A 22,476-nucleotide genomic window follows, 5' to 3' on the forward strand; every position below is an offset into this window, starting at 1 on the left:
TCTCTCTCTCTCTCTCTCTCTCTCTCTCTCTCTCTCTCTCTCTCTCTCACACACACACACACACACACACACACAGGTTTCTTCTCTCTGTAGGCACTTCAGCAAGCTAAGTGTTTTTGTAAGTTATCTAAGATAGTCATGATTTAAAAATGTGTACCTTATAGTCAACATGTATACAGCTAATGTGTTTTAGCTTAGACATTTGAAATACTTTACAGTTAGATTAAAGAAAATGCACATATGGAAATGTACGTACTCAAGTATTATTTCCAACAAGATGAAATTGGTATTAGCGTGTGCTGTGAATGCTCGTTAACTATAATGTTAACTATTGATTCATTAGCAAAGGACCAGTAAGTGAACTGGTTTTTAACCCCAGAGCCCGTACCCTCAATGATAAGCCACGCTGCTTCTCCTGAAGGGTTAAGATGATTTTCTTACAGTGTGGAAAACGATCATTTAATCCTTGAAACATGTTTTGGAATTCAAAGACATAATCCAGTGTCCCGCACCGAGATGTATTTTTAATCTATTCATTCCACCAAAACTGAATTTTCAGTTTCCGTTAGTTAATTAGTGGTTAATGGATCCCAAATAAGATGAGATATTTATGAGTTTTTACCTTACATCACATCTTTCACAAATTATTATTTATTTATGATAAACATGAATTCCTAAGTGCCTATTTATGTAAGTAAATAGCACTTTGTGATATTTAAAGCACTGTATCATTACAATTATTATTTGTTCCTAGCAGGTTGTTCTCTTACTGCCCTTACGGATTCATATTTGGCAGACGTCCTTCCTGTACCACTGCAAAATGTGTGTGACAATTTTCTGTTAGTGTGAGGCTGTGATTCTGGGCTAGTGTAAAGCTTCGCTGTAACTGCAAACCCAACCAGTAGGTAAGTGTATTATGCTCATCTTCAAATTCTTAGCGTATCACATGGTTGAATATTTAACCTAATGGATATAGCAGCGCAAACAAACAAAAACTGGAGGCAGCTCAGTGCCCTGATGTATGCGGTCAGTTGTACCCAGAGCCCCTAACTTAGTCACCTTCTCCTGTAAGGTGACTTGTTATTCTATTTACCTTCTTTTATTTTGATATGGGGGTGCCAGGGTTTTCTGAAATCGATACAGCTATGGTAGAGTGTGCATGTGACGTTATCTTGTGCTGGTTTATTGGTGGTGGGGAGGGCGTGGCAGCTGATTAATGATTGCTGAACTTAGGAATTTTTTTCATTTTGTCATAGTAATTCAAATTTCATTAAAAAAACAACAAAATATAGCTGGAATTATTTTATATTGATTGGCAGTACCTAAGGGGCTGTACTTGACAGCATTTTTTGTTATTTCATTGTAATATTTAAAATCTAGGAAATTTTCAAGTATTTCTAATGGCAGCCCACCATAAAACCAGTTTTTTAACCTTCTTTATTTAAATTAGGGCCTACTTATAATTGATATTAATGCTACTAGGTATCTGAGTACAGTTTCGGTAGGAGTTGCTAAAATCATTGATTTCGGTAACTTTACCAAGCTTTAGTTATACCTTTAAGTAATACCGAAGAAATAGTTTCAGTTTTTATGCATCAATTGTGTTTTGCTGTGGTACCTTCAACTATGCCTTCAGTTGGGATGTGACTATCTCAGTTATTTTATTAACATATTTGCACTTGTGCTTGAAATTCTAAGCAGTTCTTCACATTAAGTACTTTGAAGGTGGTCTGGGACATGCTGCCTGTAGGAAGGACCCCACCAGTATGTCCATTTGGAGTCACTTTTCCATCTTCACTGGGTGCCATTCTTTTGTGAGGGAATGTATCATCTGAAGAGGCCTGGTGGAGGTCCGAGGTGGCTTCTGTACTCCCGTCTGGCCGCTGGGCTGGGAACAGAAGCAGATGAGGGTGGCTGCCGCCCCCTCTGTCCACCGGGCATCTCTGCATGGTGGATTTGGGGCCAGAGTTTATGTGGTTTGGCTTCCCTGGGGGCAGAAATTCCATGTGGAGGCTGTAAAACCCCTTACAGCCTGGTGCTAGAAGTCACACAGCATCATTTCTGGGCACTGCGCACATCAAAAGGGAGTGACAGGGCTGACAAAGATTCAGGGGCGAGAAGTACACGGGAGTGTCCTGGAAACATGGCCCATTGGGGACTCCCCCACTTTTGAAGACAGGAGCTGCAGAGGAGTGGGGCGTGGGAGGTGGGGGCCAGGCGAGTGCATGTGGCTCCAAGGACTGCTGGCCTGAAGCGTTTTCAAGCCATTGTCATCCTCAAACCTTCCCAGGTGAAGAGGGGCGAGGACACGGGCTTAGGAGCCTCTGTACTTCAGAAGTGTGCTTTGTGTCAGTGACCAGGATGAAATAGGGGACTTTCCTTCCGGAAGGTCAGATGGGATCAGGAGGACGTCAGGAAGACATGCAGCACCTGAGCGCAGTGAGGGGACATGCAGATGGGCCAGCGTCCTGGGCCTTCAGGCTCAGGGCTGGTTTGCTCACCCGTCCAGCATTTGCAAGCAGAGTGACCACTCACACGTGACCCAGCCACTCCCGTGAGCCTCTGCATGGTCTTCAGTATATTCTAGGTGAGCACAGGGCACCACTGGGCAGTCTGTCTGTCCTCCCGTATCTCCATGACCGTGTGAGACTGCCTGGCTCCACTCAAACACACACGGAGCTTCTCTCTGTTAGAAAGATCTTTCAGTTCGCCTTCATCTATGAATTCCCTTGTTACTCCTTACGCTCTCAAAACTGATACCTGACAGTGCCTCCCGACTGCTTAAATTCCCGCAACGCTCACCACCAGCCCCCAAACCTCACCATCTGGCTTGCTGAACTCTCGGCCCCCGTTCCCACTGCCCTGCCATCCACCTCTGAGAGACTTGTCTTCTGTGGCTGTCGCACTGTTTGCTTGAAGGTGCCGAGAAAGCAGTTGTCCAGGAAAGTCCGGAGCTTCATGACAGAGGCAGGGCGTACGCATACATTTGGAGTCATGTTCCTGTAAATGGCTAAGGAGGAGACATTGGCTCTCTGGGCTCTGGGTGCTTCCCCAGCACCCCCTTCAGTGCTGACACCCCATTTCCCAGCTACAAGGAATGTGGGTTGCTCAGGTTCACAGCTGTGTCCCCACAGGGACTAGCCCTTGGCCGAGAGAAGTGGCCCTCTAGGGACCCACAGCAGGACTCCGGGGAGGCTGCCTCAGTTGTGGGGTGTGTGCTCCTCTGCTTGCAGGACTCCGGGGGCGCTGCCTCAGTTGTGGGGTGTGTGCTCCTCCGCTTGCTGTCAGCTCCTGGGGCTTCCTCCATAGACCTCTCCCGTGCTGACTATCCAGAGGGGTGTGAGCAGCAGTGCACCTAACAAGGTCAGTTAGCGAGGACCAGTCTGTGTAATTAGGGTTTTGCAATCAGAGCCTTCGTCCTTATCCATGATTATTATAATTATCTCCGAGGGACAGTTTTGACATCAGTGAAGTGGAATCCACAGACTTTTAGCAATTAAGAACCGACCGGTTCGAGCTGTGCCCTCCCCCCTGCTCTCATCACTCCAGTGTATGGACAGGGGACCATCAAAATGCTGGCAGACAGAAGGGAGGAGCAAAGGGCTGCAGGGTGCTGCAGCCTGAGAAACGAGTGTACTTACCACGCACAGCTCGGCCATGGCCACCTGTGCTGTGCTGTGCTGTGCAGTGTCCCCAGAGCTGCAGCAGGTGTGGCAGATACAGCCCACAGATCTGAACAGTAAAACAGATATTTGACATCTGAAAGGAAAACCAGTGACTGAGAAGGCTGTAGAGTCACATGGCCTGTATACTTGGATAAAGCAAAATAAAACGAGTGGTGATGACATGAGTAAGGGAGAAGTTCTAAGGAAAACTGCATTGAGTTTGTACAGCACGCTTCACAGGACTTCAGATCACATATGCCCAGCTTTGGCCAGCTTTTAAGTAATCCTGCTTTCTAACGCCTTCACCAAAGAGTGGCCTCCACTGGCTTGGACGTCACTTAGTGTCGTAGGAGAAAGCAGGGACGTCCAAAGGCCCCTGTGCTGTGGCGGAAAACCCCCTGGGAACCCCGTAGCCCGGGGCGGGAGGGGGCAGTTCTGCTGGGGGAGCCCCGGAGCAGCGGGGGGAACAGGAAGTGGTGTGGATGGAGCTTCAGGAGGAAAGCAGGGGCAGAGCAGAGGGTGCTTGTGTTCAGTGTGACCCGACGTGGGGACGTGAGCTGGGAACCTGGTGCTGCCACTTCTGTAAACCCGTTTAATGTCTGCCAATGCTGGACCAAGCTGTAAGCAGCGGTGTCGACCCCCTGCTCCCCTCCACGCTCCTCAAATGTTGGGAGCGCCCGTGTGCCAGGAGGCGCTGCCAGGTGCCAGGCCCCTCTCAGGTAGGGCTGCTCACAGCACAGGGAGCCCCCGGAGACGGTGACTGTGCTTCTGCCACGTCTCCTGCTGACGCACTGTAAACGTCTGCGTTTATCCACACCCTCAGCACTCCAGAAGGACAAGCCATCGTGCGGTCCTGTTGGTCAGAATGAATCTTGGTGCTATTAGCTAATGAAGCTCGCGTTGAATACATTATAGACGTAGGCTCAAGGAAGCTCCAAGACCTTCTGGACGGTATTCAAGGAGGAACTCAATTTCAGAGTCGTGAGAACTGTTTCCGACCATGTGGCCCTGTGTGTGGTCCGTGGCTGACAGCTTTGGGCGAGCAGAGAGTAAGCCTGGCGCTGCCAGCCCAGGTCTGAGTCCCTGTGTTTCCCTGTCCTGCCATGTTCTGGGGACATGGTTTACAGTCACTTTGGAGAGTTCCTCCTCCCCCAAAACTAGCAAAAACTAAATGCAGCCATTTATTCTCTCTGAAATCTTGCTCACAATCCTGTTTGGTTTTGTTGTGGTAGTTGCTGACAATTAAATAGGGCAAAAAATTAAGGCGTGTGGCGAAGATACCACAGAGTAAAGATGTCTTTAGAAGTCCTCTGTCCTGCTGCATGGACTTAGGTCTGAGAAGCTGTTCCTGGGTGTCAGGGATGCTTAGCTCTTCACCAGAGGTGTGCAGACTTTGTCTGCAATGGGTCAGGTGGTAACTACCTTAGGCTTTGACAGCAGGTGGTCTCTGAGGCAACTAGTCACCTCTGCTGCCTTAACACATCGCTCACAGACAGCATGTGAACAGATGGCACGACTGTGTGCCAATAAAACTTTACTGACAAAAACAGGCTGTGGGCCGCATTTGGCCCGCGGACCATGGTCTGCAGAACCCTGCCTGACTACACCCGAGATGGACTGTTCTCACTTCACGGGTGAGGCTTCAGGAATTGGAGCCCTGCTGGAGCCTGCTGCGTCATCTTAGACTGCATCCATTTCGTTTGTAATTTGCTTCCCTTTTTTTGTCACCACTAACTGTTCCTGAGCTGTGTGCCAGATCCTGGGCTAGTGCTTCCTAAGCATTGTTTACGACAACGTCGTTCTCACCACAGCTCTCTCTGCCCCATCCATGAGCGCCTCAGGCTGACCTCACAGCGAGTGGCTGACCCTGGCTGAGCGGCCACACCTCTCTGTCCGGCCCCTTGGCCCTGCTCTCAGCCTTACAGCTGACTCTGGGCAGTGCAGGGGGTCTCCTGACCTCAGCAGTCCACTGGCTGAAGGATGTGGGACAGGTTTGAGGCACATAATAGGCTCAACCTTGGACGTACTGAATTTGAGATGGCTATGAGACCTCTGATGCATCAGTGCTCATCTTTTCTGTTTGTTTTCAGGAAACTGAGAGGGCGTGTTCTGACAACTTTAGTGCTTTGGTCCTGGAGTTACAAGCATGAGGGTTTCATTCAGAGCGATAGACTGTATTTTAATCAGGGTCTCATTTATACAGACTGTGCTGAATATACAGCCCAGCTGAAGAATAGGGAAATACAGGAGGACTGAGATTGGGCCTCCAGTGACCTGGGGCTTGCACTGTTTGCCCAAAGAAAGAATGCACCCATTTACAATAAACCCTTCCCCTGGCTGTCTCTCTAGTGTGACCCCCTACTGAAAAAGGAAAACCTTGGCCAGTTTCCGAAGGAAGCGGGTGTGTGTGGTCTCTCTCCCTGGGCTTGATACTGGCACCTCGAATGCTGAGAGCGCATGTGCTCCACGGGGGACCTTGGGTTCCTCCGGCCATCAGTAGGACACAAATCAGAAAGTTGGCTCTCGATTTCAAGGTGTTCAACTCTGATGTCAACCAAGAATAGCTTTAAAGAAGTGCACATCCCTAATTATCTTAATGAATCATCTCTCCTTGATATAAAAATGCAGCACACATATTTAGCCTGATGTTTGCATTGAAATTCATTGTTTGTTTTTCCTGAAATGAACCACACAAGGCATACACAAAATTCCATCTTTTACTCCGTGTTATTTCATAAGGTGATTTGTTGGGGCCCTCAGATCTGGCAGGAATCTCTGAACAGTTTACCTCTCCCTGCATCTATTCATTTTGCAAATATGTAGAAGTATAAAAGTGATCCAGAAGAAATTCTTCAGAGTATATTGTGCCCTTTTTTTTCAAAAGATTTGAAAACTCTATGAGTAAAATGCTGTCTCATGATTATTAACCCAGCCCCCACTGATACAGCCCTTACTTAAAAGAAATGAGCATCTTGTCATAAGAAAAAAATTCCAAAACTAAGAGCATAGTGAATACATCTAAAAAGCAATTGCTCGTATGCCATGGGTGTGAATGAAGAGGAGAAAACACATGTTATTAAGAGTTTTATTATTCCTGCGAAGTTCAGGATAACAAAGAGGGAGGAACAGATGTCACCCATCCTGCCGCACGCAGTCTAGGGTAATTCAGTGCTCGCTTCTCCGGCCATAATGCTGGAACAACATTTCCTGGTGTGGGGGAAAAGCCTCCTCACAATGCCCATGCCAGGTCTGCAGCCCCCTGAGCGGGTCCTGAGCGTCCACAGAGCAGACAGGCAAGCTGGTCTCACTGCACACCAACACTCTTTCACGGCGGCCTGTGTCACGCGGAGGCCTTCCGCAGAGCTGCGCTGTTAACTCACATTTCCTGAGGCTCGAGCCATGCTTGTCTCAGGTATGAAATGGAATCGTCAGTAAATAAAAGTACACGACATTACAGAATATGGAAACTAAGTTGCTAATTTTCCAATAATGAAAAGGGTCACAGCTATGATCCAATGTATTATTTTCAGTAATAATCATGATCTTTCCAATTGAAGGATTTTATAATTGGGCTAAATGACCTGAGATTCTACTCTGGAGCGGGAAGAAGGTTTCTGCCTTAAGGAGAATGGTAATTGCTAAGGATGGAGAACTTTGAATGGGAATAAGAAGCCGTCTTAATCTCTCCAGGCACAGTATTGAAATCTTCCCCACTGCCCGCCCGCTTGTGCCCTGGGGACCCTTGAAGTCTCGATCTAGAATGGCCTTGTACTTGAGAGAATTTGATCAGTGGAGGGAGGCCTAGGGTGGGTGTTTCCCAAGTGACACTCATGGTTATGACCGTGGAAGGGTCAGCTAAACACTGGACACAGGCCATGAAAAGCAGGGGGGTGCCACATATATAACTGCAAAGGCTGTGAATGGCTGTGATGGCTGCCGGGGCCCCTGGCAAGCCAGCTCTAGGGCCAGCGCTGCTGACGCGGGAGGGGCTCCACCTCTGCCACCTCGCTCACTGGGACATCCCAGTGTCACTCAGGTACTGAAACGCCTGTTTGCATTTTCCCTTCTAGCTTTCCCCCCTTGAGAGTATTATTTAATTCGTATCTGGAATTCCAGTTTTCTGATTCTCTTCCTGATCGGCGGTTGGGTCCAGTTCCTGCTATTACTCACAGTAGCGTTCTTTCCATCGTCACGGAATTTTATGATTGATAATTGAGGAGCCGGCACTCCATGGAGTGAGTTAGCTACGGCGTCGGTTTCGTTTGTTGGTTTGCTAGTTGACTCCTTTTTTTCTTGTGATTTTATGCATTTTGAGCTTATCAATTATTTGTCCCAGCTGCACAGTCCCTATTTTGAGGATATAATGTGGTTTTTAACCCAACTCGAACAGCAGTTAGTTTTCATTTTTATAATTTAGTAAAAAGTCTTACACCACATTAGTGTCTCTCAGATTGTGTTAGTATCAGAAACCCTGAACTCTCTTAAAATGATTTCACAAGTGCAGCTGAGAGCCCTAATTGGAAAGGACCGGTCCCAGGGGACTGAGGATGGGAAGGGGATGGGAAGATGTGGGTCGGCTCCAGGGACAGCCAGGAGGAACTGGCCTTTGACTGAGGGTGCAGAAGCCATTTCCATACTCACGGCGTCTGTGCTGTTGAACTCTGTGTCAGCCTCTCCCTCAGTTGCCCCCTTCGCTTCACCCAAATGCAAAGGACCCACCACGACAGCACTCGCCTGTCACACCAGTGTGAGATGTGCTTGTGTTTCTGTGGAGGAGGCACCGCATCTGCAGCACACGCCCTATCCTTGGGAGCAAGCCATCCGTGACAGAGCGTGTCTTCCTGCAAAAGGCTTTGGAAAGTGCAAGTTAAAGGCAGCTGCTCAGATGCCGTGAGCACAGGGAGGCTAGGTGATGGCGAGGGCGCGTGCGTGGCCTTGGCAACCGTGCTGGCGAAGAGCCTATGTCCCCAGCAAACCCCCTTGCTCGTCAGAGGCCATTGAGGGCTGTGGTGAGGACACGAGGGTCAGTCACAGGGGACAGCAGCTCCCAGCCCAGCAGACGACGCGCCTGCCGCCTGCTGGCTGGTGGCCTGGCCACCACTCAGACCTGTGGCCATGCTGGGGCCGCGTTTGGGGAAGAGGAGCACGTGCTGCTGTAGGGGCAGGGGCACACGGCGGCCTGCGCTCTCCTGAGGACAAGCAGGGGTTAAGCCTGCGGGAGGAGCCTGGCACACGAAGGGGTGAGCTCCCTGCGGCTGAGTTTTAGCTTCGGGTCGGTGGGGAGGCCGCTGAATCTGTCTGTCTGTGACTGCGTCCGCTGCAGGGCTGGCCGAGGTTCTGCCACCCCAGACACGAACCCCTCCCGTGTAAGTCACCACACGCAGATCCCCTTGGGAGTTAAGGGGAACATGCAGACTTTCTCCGGCACGTGTGAACGTGTGCAGGAATCTGCTCACCTCCTCGTGGGCGGTGTCCATGGCAACAGAAGGTTCTGCGGCGGAGGGATTCTCCACGAGCTCCAAGTGCCCGGATGCGCCTGTCAGCCACGCGGTGCTCGTTGGTGTGGGGTTTTGGGGGTGATCGTTACCTTAGGACATTCCATGACATCAGTAGCATTTGTTTTTAAACTGCCCACATTTGCCCTGCCCAGGATCTCCGTGCTGACTAACATTCAACTGCACAGTGGCCCTAGTATCATAACGGGGTGCAGATGGCGGCTCGGTGCAGGACGGGAGACGCGCTCGCAGGCATTCCCCGAGAGCTCGGCTCCGCCGTGATCCTGCGCGACGGGCTTTCCCCACCAGGACCCAGCGCTGCGGGGCTCAGCTCGCTGGATGTGTGTGGGCTGCACACATGGGTTTGAATGTGCAGGTGTGTGGGTTCCAAGACGTGCCGCCCATGGCGCGTGCACGCAGCAGGCCGCCGTTTGGGGTCAGAGGGGAGGCAGCTGTCACTTCTGCTGGGACGTGCGGACCTCGGGGAGACGGCGCTGCCGTGCAGGAGGGCTCGGGCGCAGGCAGGGGACGAGAGGCTGGGAGGGAGCAGGCTTTTCACGCTAGAGCACAGTTAAGGTCAGGTTTTAAAGCATGAAAACAATGTACCTATAAAAATTTAATTTAAAAATAAATATTAAAAAATTTTAATTTAAAAATAAATCAACGACTCTCAGACAAGTGAGCAAATTCTAATTCTTAACAGTTTTGAGGTGTTACTCAAACATTTATTGATCACCGACCACACACATGACTCTATGCCAAGGTCTTGCGCAAACAAGTAAGATTTCTTAGCGGGGTGATCTAGGAGGCTACAGGAGGCATGAACACGACTAGGAAGCAGGTCCTCCCAGTGGTGGGGTAAGGACGGCCTGTCGGGGTTCAGAGCAAATAAAATGACAGCCACCGTGGGAGATAAGGAAGGGTGTTTAGATAAGTGATCCAGGCAAGGGCATTCCGGCAGGAAAGAGCACGGCGCGTCGTTCCTGTGGCAGCGGGAAGCACCGACGTGCCTGGAATGGAGAACCTAATCACAGACCCTGCTTTTGAAGAAAGGTTATGACTGGTGACCCCTCCCACATAAGGTACTGCAGTAATAGCTGCCATTTTACAATTCATACAACAGACATGGTTCCAAGCACATTATATGAAACACTTTAAATGTGTTATCTCTTTAAATTTTAAAAAATTTTCAATTACAGTTGACATACAAGTAATATATTTGTTTCAGGTGTACAGCATAGTGATTAGACATTTATATAACTTACAAAGTGCTCACTCCGATTAGTGTAGTACCCACCTGACACCATACATAGTTATTACAATATTATTGACCATATTCCCTATGCTTTACTTACATCCATCCCTGTAACTTTTTATAACTGGCAATTTGTACTTCTTAATCCCTTCCCCTTTTTCATCCATTCCCCCCAAGCCTCCTCCCATCTGGTATCTCTTGTAATCCTTAACCCTCTCTATGGATGGATGGACGGATGGATATATAGATGGATTTAATGCCTGATAGAACTCCCAATTATTTTATGATTAAAATTTCATTTTACATATATTAAAAACATGACTCAGAGGGGTTAAACGGCCAACATTTGATCACATGAATAGCACAGGAGGGTAGGGTCCTTGACACCGAAGCTTTCATGCCTAACCATCTGGAAACGGCATGCTAGTGTCACTCTGCTAATGGATGAGGGAGAATACCCACTACAGATAAGTGACCTTTTTAAAACCTTTGATCTGGAGCTCATTTTCTCTCAAGGCCTACCAGAGACACATACATAATACACAAAACATCAATCAAATTTAATCAGGGATTATTTTAAGATTACAGTGATTCTATATCCAATTCTATTGAAGGACAGTGTGCCCCATCTGTGATCCAGAAAGACACCACTTACCTGGGTAGCGCGGACGCCACGCTCCAGGCCGGCCTGGGTGCTGAATATTAAGTCTACGTACTATTGTACTGAAGTTTCTTTTCTTTATTATCCAAAGTGGGGCAAATATATTGGGTTTTCAGAAAAGTTATGACATATTTTTTCTATGTTTTTCGTTGTAAAAATTCATCATGACTTTTCCAACAACCCAATATTATTAAATTAGGTCAACATTTAATCTAGCCTTAGGTTTAGTGTGGACATATGAGACAGTATTTTATTTGTACTTCCCTGTATGAGTTTGGGGCCAGGACTTAATTAAAGAGATTAATGAGTATGGATTGGTTGAGAAAAAGCAAGAATGAATGCCAAGGACAGAAATGGTTCCAGTGGAGGTGAGATAACCAGAAAGGATCAGATCAGGCACTGGAAAACTAATAAAAATGTGAATTCAATTGTCTCTTTTGTGTGAGTGCGAGTATTATAACATTTTTTTCCTAAAACTTGTGTTTTATTTCGAGCTCCCATCCTGCTGGGCCCCTCCTTTTCCTCAAGATTTCTGGCTGAGTTGTCAGGGGCTTCCTTACTACTGATGTGTATGCTGCAGGAGGCGAGGGGGGCGGAGACCCCGCTGGCCCTTGATGTCATCAGCAGAACAGGCACAGTCCCTGCGCTGCCCATCATCATGGCCAGTGTCCCCCGCTGTGGCCCGGGCAGGCCTCCTGGTGAACTCTGCTTTGGGGTCACCTCTCTCAGACTGTTGGTGTGTTGAGTCCTCCCTGTTCTCCTGCACTGTTTCAGTTCAAAGACTAGAAGAGATTTCCTGCCTCCTGCCTCCTGCTCATCCATCCCTTCCTGAGACCAAAGCGTGGAGAAGCCCAGCTGCAGGGAGGGTGGGGTCTGGGCCAGGTTGCGGGGGTAGGGCTGCACAGCCCAGACCCACTCAGCAGATGCTGCTGTTTCTCACTGATTTGGGGTCTTCTGTTTCCTTAGACTCTAGGATTTCCATCTATGCCAACAGGCAGACCTGACCACTCAGAGCTCCCGGAAGAAAATGAATACTTTGTGTAGATAAAGGAAGGCTCCTAGTCTTCCTGAGACCCCTGTAGATAATAGAACTCTCACCTCAGCTGCATGGCTCTCTGTAGATGACCTCCAGCAGGCACGCCTTTGACGTAGGCGAGCCTGGGTTAGCCATACACAAAAGCTGTACTATTTCCACTCTTCGTTAGGATCGTTTCATCGGAGCCTAACATGAACCAGAATGGGTTTTGGTGAGTGAATAAATGTCTGCGTGCCCCTTTCTCACCACACTAAATAAGATGAGATCTGAAGCCCTGATGCCAGTGGGTACTGTGATGGTGCCTCGCTGGGCGGGGGAGGGGGGGGGGCGGTGCTAGGAGTCTGAGAGCTTTTGTTTGCACAGTTCTCCTGAGGAGATTCTATTTCGAGACGAACCTCTCAGAGGCTTTTATGTATTAGCTGATGGTTTCCTAATTTCTTATCATCCCTCCATTATTTTCCAAAATCAGAAAAAACAAATGGGTCCAACATTGAAGCATACAACCCTCTGGCAGGACCGAAAGCGACGTGCTCAGTTTCTTTTGGTCAGAGCAGAGATGATTCCCTGATAAACAGGTCAAAGTCGAGACTCTGAGAAAATGCAGCTAGCAGGAGTGTTAGCCATAGAGTAGCAGTGACTTAAACGCTGGCGTGAACATCTTAGCCAAGAACCGTGTTGTTTGGGGGAAAGGCGAACAAAAGCAGCAGGTTTGAGGCCTTCGGAAAGAGCTGGTGGGCTGCCCTGCAGTGCATCTGTCTTTGTTTCCAGGCCGCTAATGCTTTTAATGGGCAGCCTCGTGGCGCTCGCGTTCAGTGCTGGGCCCCTGGTGGGCTGGGCCTGCTTTCCGCCATCCAGAGCCCATTTCGGGCTCTGCCCCACACCTCGCGGCAAGTGCTGGGGGTGGGGTGTTCAGCAGGGGGCCCAGCTCTTGGAACCGTCACTGCAGCCCCTGCTGCCTATCTTTAGAAGCTACTGGTGGCATCTAATTTAACCCCAGTGTGGAGGTGCAAACAGAAATCACGTACAAACCCTGCTTTTCCTGCTGCTGGCATTCTGTCATGGTCGCACATCTTAACCACAACAAACGAGCCTGTCAAAAAGGGCTTTGTTCAGGTTCTTTTTTGTTGTTTAGTTTTACAAAGGCTGTCATATGTTAACTGGGAAGTGGGTGGGCCAGAAAATTCTGTTGTGGGAGCTGTCCTGGACTTTGTCGGATGTTTAGCAGAATCCCTACCCTCTGCCAGCAGACCCCAGCTGTGCTGCCCCTTGTCCCTGGTCGTGACACCACGAGCGCCTCTCCATGTGGCCAGTGTTCCCTCGGAGCACAGCTGGCTACTAGAATTTGGCAAAACTCGCGGTCCAGGATGGTCTGTATAATTTATGTGAACTTTGCATGGGTTGTGGGACACGTGATGTACCAGCATGTATGACTTGAGACTGGTGAACATGGCTCTCATCCCCATATCATATTCTTTTATGTTCAGACTTTTAAAAAAGCATAAAACGGGTGGTGGTAAAAGGACAATGTCTGTCTCCTGAAAGATAAATCATTTTGAAAGTCCATGAGAAAAGAGGCTGCTGGCATTCCTAATCAGGGTATTTATTTACTAGACTATTAGGTGTACCCATAAGTATTCCAGAGACCTTGCTGTTGTGAAGCCGGGATCCTGTGTGTTCCCGTCTCCTGTATCCTTGTGACCGTAGGGAAGTTACACGAGCACATGAACGTGAACATCCACAACCCGCGTCCTTGGGTCAGTGTGTAAAGCCTCTGGCAGCTCTGGGCTCTGGTCCGAATGGTGATCGTGCCTTTGGATTGCTCTCGCGAATCCCGTGTGTGGTCCTGCTGAGTTACGACAGCGTGCAGGCTCTGTCCTCAGCTGCTCTGCCCTGTGTGTGGTGGAGAAGGTGAACGTTCACGTGAAGGGCATGTGATGGGGGCTGAGGAAGGCAGTGCTGCGTGGCAGGGGGACAGGGTGTGTGGGGACGAGGCTGTGACCCAGGGGCTGCAGGCGCGTCCCTGGAGGCAGACAGGAGGGTGTGTTTAGGGTAAGACAAGCAGCCACAGTCGTCCGGCAGGTGTGACTTGTTCCTGTGCAGAGCTGCCCTCCCGGCCTTTGTTCGTCCTCCCGCTGTGCCTCAGAATGCGGGGAGCAGCTGGTCACAGGAGCGCTGCCTCAGGGCCACCTGTGTGCACCCCACTGTGCAGCCCCCAGTGCACCACAGGCCGTGAAACGCCGGGAAGCCCCGCACAAGCGGAACCTTCACTCGCTGTGAGGACCGTGCCGAGTGACCAGCTAGTCTCCAGACAGGCAATGGCAGCACCAGCAGGTGTGGGGGTGACACAAAGCGGGAAGGTGACGGGGGAGAGGACAGAAGACACCGGCAGGTCTGAGAACTTCTGAGTAGCTGTGATGCAGAATTAGAAGAACCTCACTTTGGTGTGTCAAAGAAGCAACAAAAGGGAACCAGGAGCAGGGTGGTGACCACGGCCCCCAGACCTCACCACTGCGGGAGCAGAGAAGGAGCAGCAGACAGAGGACGCGAGGCTTACAGTGGTGAAGGAGAAGGGGAGGCCTGGTGCTCGCTGTGGCTGCAGGGGGCTGGGAACAGCCGGCCAGCGGGTGAAGAGCACGAGCCTGTGGAGGCGCAGACAGGGGAGGCCGGGCCGGGAGGATAAAGGTCCTGCAGCCCTGCACACCGCAGGGGCCTCCCCAGCGCGCACCAGTCCTCCGGGCCCCAGGCCCCAAGGAGAAAGTGCCCGAGGAAACTGACGCTAGGGACTTGTGGTCAAGAAGCAAACCCAGAGCCTGAGGACAGTGGTCTCGCGCGCAAGGTCCCTCCCCGGCACACAGTAGGTACTCATGAATGTGAGCCGGGGGTGAAATCCTTTCAAACTGGGTCCACATCCACAGTTGAGACCTATGGGTGGAAGGCATGGACTCTGCCGTCCCTGCTCTCGTCCTGGTGTCCTCCAGGGAGCTTCTGTCATGGTCACCGTCCTCCAAATAAAAGACGAGCAAGTGGTCACTGGGTTGTTTAAAGATGGGCAGAACTGAGTTACAGCCCACAGAGGGGAACCTGGGAAGTCTGCGATGGGTGGACCCAGACACAGGAGATATTAGTGAGCAGTGTGCCAGCTGCGTGATTGACTTGAGAGGAATGAGTTAGTGCCCATGTGTGCCAACCACGAGGAAGGAGGCAGGGGAGGCACTTCATGGTGGCCGTGTCTGGATGTCAGCAGAGGGGGAGCCGCCTTTTCAGGTGGCCGAGTGCACCAGTGGCCCATCCAGCTGCCCACACACCGGTCCAGGGAATTCCTGCTCAAGGGAGATCCTGGAGAACCCAGCTCTAGGTGACTCAAGGCACCCTAAAACCAGGACGGTCGGCTTTGGCCAAGTTAGTGAATAGAAAATGGTGTGAGACAGATTAAGCCCTGGTTCAGTATCTTTTATCTCTGACTTCAAGAAAAAAATGACTTAATATTTGCTGTTGTCATTCCTTTGTGATTAAGAAATGTTCACTGATAATTTCTAACTTGAATACTTAAATTACAAATTCAGTTATGACGTATGCATAGGGTGTCTCTGAAACCCACAGGTGAGGAAAAGCACACCTGATTGTTGGTGCCCTGTGCACGCAGCATGAGCCATAACTGCCCACATCCGCCCGCAGCTGCTCGGCGGCAGGATTGGAAGCAGGGGCGCAGACACAGAAGTCCCGCCCACTCGTTCTGAGCAGGTGCCACTTGGGTGTAATGGCCGGGGGTGTGTCTGATCATGGGTTTCAACTAGAAGAGTGAGAGAGCAGCGCAGTGCAGTGCAGTGGTGGGTGCCATGGGCCAGACAGGCCAGCAGCAACATGGAAGTAAGGCCGGGCACACCAGGCACATGTGGACCTCATGTTGTCTTTATTCCCCGAGGTCACCGGTGCTTTTGGGGGTCGGACCATCCACCTAAAGCCACACCCTTATTGAGACAAGTGTGGAGCAGGAGCCCTCGTGGTTAGAGCTCAGCACGCTGTCCCCTCCCTGCCATCCCCTGGCCCCAGACCTGCAGATGGAGGCCACAGGCAAACATTATTGGAGGGGACATCAGCTGTTCCTTACGGTGAAAGGAACACTCAGACCTTCTCCCCTGTGTGGTGACTCAGCAGCCATAGCTGGAGGTTCTCAGGACGGCTGCCCGATGGGGGAAGAAGGGTGACCCGCTGCCAGGGTGCTGTGGACCCAAGCAGGATCTTGTCAGAGGCATGAGCTCTAGTCCTTCTGTTCACACGTGTAGCACATGGCCAGAGCCCAGGGAGCGAGTGGTGTCACATCCACGCCTTTGTAAGGGCCTCCGCAAGCCCCGCCCTGTCTGGAGAACGGCTGGGGGAGCTGGGCTCCGTGTCTTGCGCATTGGCCCCTCTGCCTGGTGCCCTGGTGTCCCAGAAAGGCTGTTTCCTGCAGCTGTGACAGGAGGGGCAGCCCAGCCCTGGTGACCTGTCTCACTTGCTGAGGCCCCTGAAACTTGGCTCTTCTCCCTGTGACCTATAGGTCTCCCCTTTCACACTGGGCGTTCCTTGTTTGTCTCAAGTAGAGTATGTAAAGTTTCATGACTTTATGTTGTGTTATTATTTGATGACTGAGAGTCATGGCAAACTTAAGAATGTGCAGCCGACACTGCAGAAATTGGGCTTCTCAATGACACAGTTTGCTGCAAACAGCAGAGGTAGCAAAGTGGCCAAATACTGAACCCTGAGCTTCCTGGACTTTGCGGTCCTCGTTCTTGAGATGACGGGGGTGGCGCATACAAAGCAAGACACACTACAGGAGGAATGCACCTTCACAGAATGGCAAAAATAAAGCCTTTTCACCCCATCTTCATTCCTGCATGTTAGCCTCATTATTCACACGCTCTTTATTTGCAAATTTGCCTATTTGTATAAACTTATTTTAGCCCCCAAATCAGTAGTCACGGCACTTTCATGATCACTAAGGGCACAAGCAGGCAGCTAAGAACCTGCATCATCGGACGTACGTGCTCCCAGCCGAGGTGCGACAAGGCGACACTCTGTCTTCTGGCCTCAGGTCCATTTAGTGCCACATTTCCCACTTTTTATTACTTTTTCTTGCTGGTGATTTCTCCATTGAAAATGGCCCCTAGCAATGTGTAAAGTGCTGTCTGTTGCTCCTGGTATAAGAGCATCGTGAGGGCCTCACGGAGAGTCCGCTGCTGGATGGGCTGCGGACTATGTGCTGTTGGCCTAGTTCAAGATTAATGAATCAAATACGTGTGTGTGTGTGTGTGTGTGCGCGCGTACACACATACAGGATATACGTTAATTGGGTGACAAAAAAATGCTGTGCCCAGAAGCCCACAGGAACCTAACCCTGCATTTCCCCACGAGCAATGGTTCAGTGTTTGTGAAGTCATAGTTCACAGTGACTATCGAGAAGATAACAGCTGAAAATGAGAATAAACTGTCTGTGGTGAGTTGTAGAGTTATCTAGTAGAAACAGCTTGATTCAACATAGATTTTAGCTGAGGCTCTGCCGCTTTTTTAATGTCTTAAGGGGAAGAGTTGATATGTCAGGTGTGTTTCATCTATTATGTCGTTTAATTTTCAAAATAACTCGGACTATGAATGTATTGTGAAATGTTTTCACAAATAGAAAAGGTAAGTAATTAGCCCAAAACTGTAACTCAAAAGGAGAAGGGCGGAGAGAGAGAACTGAGCCAGGGCTGTGGACCTGTGAGCTTCCTCACCCTCACGACCCCGTGCAGCTCTTACCCTCTGAACATCCGTATAATGCAAGTTGGGACTGAGGGCTCCCAGGGTTCTCCCAGCTCTCCCCTCTCTGAATCTCTGTTGATGTTTTAACACTGATTGATTTCACATCGTAGAAATAGCGTTTATTTATCATGTCTTTCCTAGATTCCATCTCTAACACCCCATTATGAAGCCATCGCGATTCCTGTTTCTTTCGTGTTTGTCTACACTCATCACCAACTAAGTTGCTAGCCTAATTAGCTTTGTTAGGAAGGACCTCAGAAGAGACAGGGGATAGACAGGTCTGCTGACATGGCCCCTCGGCCCCACCACATGCATTCAGCCCTCACAGCAGTTTGGGGTACAGTGGGAAGCTCTCGTGGGGCGCATCCAGTGGGACCATTCGGGCTTTTGTTTGCATACCTCGTTGTAACTGGCATGTTTCGAATGAGATTCACAGGGCTTTAGCAGCAGAGCAGATGGACCCCATGAAGTTCTCCAAGTTAAATTCTTTAAACCTGACCTTTTCGTTGTAAATTCCAAATAAGAATATGTTTCATAATCCCACAGTGTGTAAAAGCAGAAGGTTCCTTTCTCTTTTGTGAAATTAGTTTCTGTAGATGTGTTCTGCTGATGTACCTTAACAGTATGCATGTCCCTCTGTTCATCTAGTTCTTCGTTAGGTAAATGCCTGTTAGCATTTCACAGAAATCATAATATTTCTTTTGTCAATCTATTTTGGAGAAAAATACCAGAAAAATATTTCTAGGTAGAAATTCAGTCTATATTTGTAAGTTAGTTCAGAAAATTGTTTTCTTGTGGTTTGATCAAGAAGTAAGATCTGTCCTTTGAACTTGCTTTTTCTAAATTATTTTCCAATTACAGATGACATACAACATTATATTAGTTTCAGGTGTACATGGGGTAGGATATGAAACGAACCCCACAATCTGGTTGTAACTATTCAGTGCAAATTGCTGACTACAGTCTCTCTTCAAAGCACTGTTCAGATCCGAAGCACAGTTTCTGGGGACAGTGATCAGTACCAAGGCTTTAATATAAGAGTCAGAATACACACTCCCTTTCACAATGGTACTTTCAGAACTCACTGTCCTTTTGTTCCAGCCAATCGACCCTTTTCGAACCTGACCACCTCTTACTGCTGCTTGGATGTAGGTGGTCAGTTGCCATGGTGACCCAGGAACTGGGCCGTCCTCCTGTCAGGCACTGGTCAGATGCCTGATCAGCTGCCCTCCCCAGCAGCACCGTCAGCAGCCCTCTGGGAGTTCAGTGTCACGGGCCAGGTCTCAGCACAAGGACTGTAAACTCACATGGCGGTGTCCTTTAAAATATAAATCTTGACTGGGATTTTCTTATTTTCTTGATTTTGTATGTTGCAGCTTTCTGAAGTAGAGAAGTCTGTGATGGTTTGATGCCATTTCATTGGCTCCTGTACTAGCTTTCTGACACGTTTTATTTTCTGCCTTTTGGAGAAATTGCAGTCATTTCTTACTTTACCTTCTGAGGTGCACATGCTGAAACGAACAAGCCTTCTTCACAAAGGGCCGTCTCCCTCTGGTCTTGCAGTTCTCATGCTGTGTGTGGCTCAGCTCTGCCGTTATAATAAGCCGTGTTTATTTACTGCTTTTACATGGCATCCGTTCCGTTGGGTGCTGTCAGGCACAGCTCTTCATGACCATCTGCAGGTTAGGTATCTATACCTGCCCGTTACAGGGGTAGAGACGAGAGTGCGGAGGTCGACCAACTCCACCGTGACCACAGAGCTGCTGTGTAGCCAAGGAAGGTGATACTAGACGTGCAGACCCGTCGTGAATGTGCTCTCACAAACATGGGCAAGTTTAAAGGCTGCTGCTATAGATTCATTCTGAACTTCATAGTCTTCCTTTTCCTCTCTTGTATTATTGAAAATAATAATGCCTAAAATAATATAATGATACATTTGAATTTCCAGGCTAGATGTATATGCCTCATTATGCAGATTGGCTTAAAATCCCAGTCATTTGACTGAGTGTTCTGGTGACATAATAGGGCGGCCTTCCGTGCTGTCCCGTCTGTACATCCTAGCGCGTGTGTCCTACTGTAACATTTTACCTTCCTCAACGGTGTACAGTGATGCACCCCACGCGTGTTCATTTGTCTTAATTTCAGTATTTGTTATCTAAACAGATCATGCTGGCTGGGTCATCTGCTTTAGCGTCCCCCAGGCAGCAGTCAGGGCGTCACTAGAGACCACGATCACTGCAGGCTCCAGCTGGGCCAGGGTCCACTTCCCAGCTCACTCAGGAGGCGTCGGCAGGGTCCACTTCCCTGCAAGCTGTTGGGCCAAGGCCTCGGCTCCTGGCTGGCTGTTGGCTGAAGGCCCCTCTCTGTTCCTTGCGAGTAACACCATCAGAGCAAGCACTCAAGAGTCAGGGAGAGCACCAGCAAGGTGAGCTAGTGTTTGTAACCTAACCTGGGATCGACATCTCATCACTTTTCGCCATACTCTGTCCTTTATAAGCAGCCATCAGGACAGGGCATTCCGCTTGGCATGAGCAGCTGGAGATTGGCGTCACCTGGAGGGGATGGGGTGGGTGCCTACCACCTTCTCTGAAGACAAGAACAGAGGTCTCTGCTCCTTATTAGCCCTTTCAATCTCCACCAAAATGCCCTGTACGTACAGTAGTCCCCCCCATCCACAGTGGCGTGGTCCACAGTTGCAGTTACCTGTGGTCAACTACGGCAGGAAAATATGAAATGGAAAATTCCACAAATAAGCAATTCATAAGTTTTAAATTATGTGCCGTTCTGAATAGTATGCTGAAATCTCGCTCTGTCCCACCTGGGATGTGACTCATCCCTCTGTCCAGCATCTCCATGCTCTAGACACTCCCTGCCTGTTAGTCTCTTAGTAGCCACCTCGGTTATCAGATCGACTGTTGTGGTGTCACAGTGCTTGTGTTCAAGTCACCCTTATTTTCCTTAATAATGGTCCAAAGCACAAGAGCAGTGACGCTGGCACTTCGGACATGCCAGAGAGAAGCCATAAAGTGCTTCCTGTAAGTGAAAGGGGAGAATGTACAGGAAAGAACATAGCATATATGGGGGTTCAGTACTTCCTGCAGCCTCAGGTAGCCACGGGGGGTCTTGGACCACGTCTCCTACAGATAACGGGGGCCACTGTGGAGGGTAGTTATCCATTAATTTCCTTGTGGGTTAACCCTCCTCCCCTATACACTCTTGTTTCCCAAACTTTCCCATACCCCTGGCACCAAGGCTGACTTTTCTCTTTTCTAATCAATCCTTCTCCATAGTGTCCAATTTCCCACTCCTTGCTGCTGAACTCTGCAAGACTTTAGGATTTCAAATTCTGGTTAAACCAGTTTCCTGTGCAGATTGACTACCTTACAGGAAAGGTGGTTGGCAGGTGCGGGTGACGGTAGAATCCCAGCCAGTTTGGTGTGGTGAATTCAACAGCTTCAGGCTGCCTCGTGGATGAGGCCCTCTGCCTTGGCTCCTGTGTCTGTGACCGTGAGGGGTCAGGTCATGCTGACTGTTGCACGCCCCTCACACACACGGACAACCAACCGCATTGCCTGCCGGGAACTCTGAGCGGTTGGCAACACTCATCAGTCAACTGGTTGCTCCTCAGAGCAAAGCTGAGTGAGGGCTGGCACCCACGCGCGTCACCGCCTGAAGGTGTCACGGCAGACATCTCTTCAGAGGAGATGTATCCCAACCGGCTTAGAGTGTGTGTGTGGAAACTCAGCAAGGCACCTTCTGCGTTGTCCATAACGGCAGCAGCGGGGTCATCCTAGTGGTGAGCTCACAGTTGAGTGGGCCTTCCAAGACCCTGAATTCTCACAGCGACTCACTGTTCGGGGCCATGCTGAGGGGCCGTTCTCTCTGAGAAGACTCAGTCAGGCCAGCAGAGCAGCAGGGTTGGCGTGTGTGGTGCCAGCTGCAGCTTCGCCCTGAAGTTCTTCTGCCCCAGGCAGGGATGGGGTCTTAGGCGAGGAGAGAATTGCTTAGGGAGGTGGGCAGTGGAGCTTGTGTTTGTGCTACACAGCACATCGGAAAGCCGCTGGTTTGATTCCTAAGCATGAAATGACCTTCCGTCTCCATCTGGGGAAACCTCTGGGAGGTCACCCTGTTTTCTGAAAGACTTGAAACATCTGACTCCAGTGCGAGCCTGGGCTGCGTGAGCGCCATTATGATAAAATCACAGTGCTTTGTTTCTGGAACTCTGGCCCTCCCAAGCAGGACTATTGACTTTTAAGTTCCAGGAAAGCATTCTCACATGGTAATGCTATTAGAATAACTGTTCTAATGTTCTGTGCTCCATTTGGGAACATTGTTCTTCGTTTTCTGTGATTAATTTAAATACTTTCTGAGCTATACCTAAAAGGAAACATCCTTTTTTTTAAAGATTTTTTTATTGGGGGGCTGGGTGGATGGGAACAGCACTGGGGAATTGGGGGAAGGGGAACAGACAAGTTGCTGTCATTTTGGTCTTCAGTCTAGTTGTGGAAGACGTTGCTTCACTGGCCCAAGTTGGCACCATCATTGCGCTCTTCCCAGGCGAGGCAGATAAGTCACTGGCTTCTGGA

The 22,476-nt window shown here is 49.6% G+C and overlaps 1 protein-coding gene across 19 annotated transcripts in view; it reads left to right on the top strand.

The window, feature by feature from the left end:
- The window catches only part of MYT1L (myelin transcription factor 1 like), a 738,481-nt gene that overhangs the window by 528,691 nt on the left and 187,314 nt on the right, over positions 1–22,476 (top strand). Inside the window, exon 4 of one of the 19 annotated variants that reach the window (XM_019646300.1) lies at positions 755–905. The exons of 17 other annotated variants lie outside the window; for them this stretch is intronic. The gene's annotated coding sequence lies outside the window, so the exon portion shown is untranslated. The remainder of the gene's footprint in view (positions 1–754; positions 906–22,476) is intronic. One more of the 19 variants, XM_019646299.1, reaches the window with a different exon arrangement.

Source organism: Hipposideros armiger, unplaced genomic scaffold (genome assembly GCF_001890085.2).
Source record: "Hipposideros armiger isolate ML-2016 unplaced genomic scaffold, ASM189008v1 scaffold_100, whole genome shotgun sequence".
NCBI classification, from domain to species: Eukaryota; Metazoa; Chordata; class Mammalia; order Chiroptera; family Hipposideridae; genus Hipposideros; species Hipposideros armiger.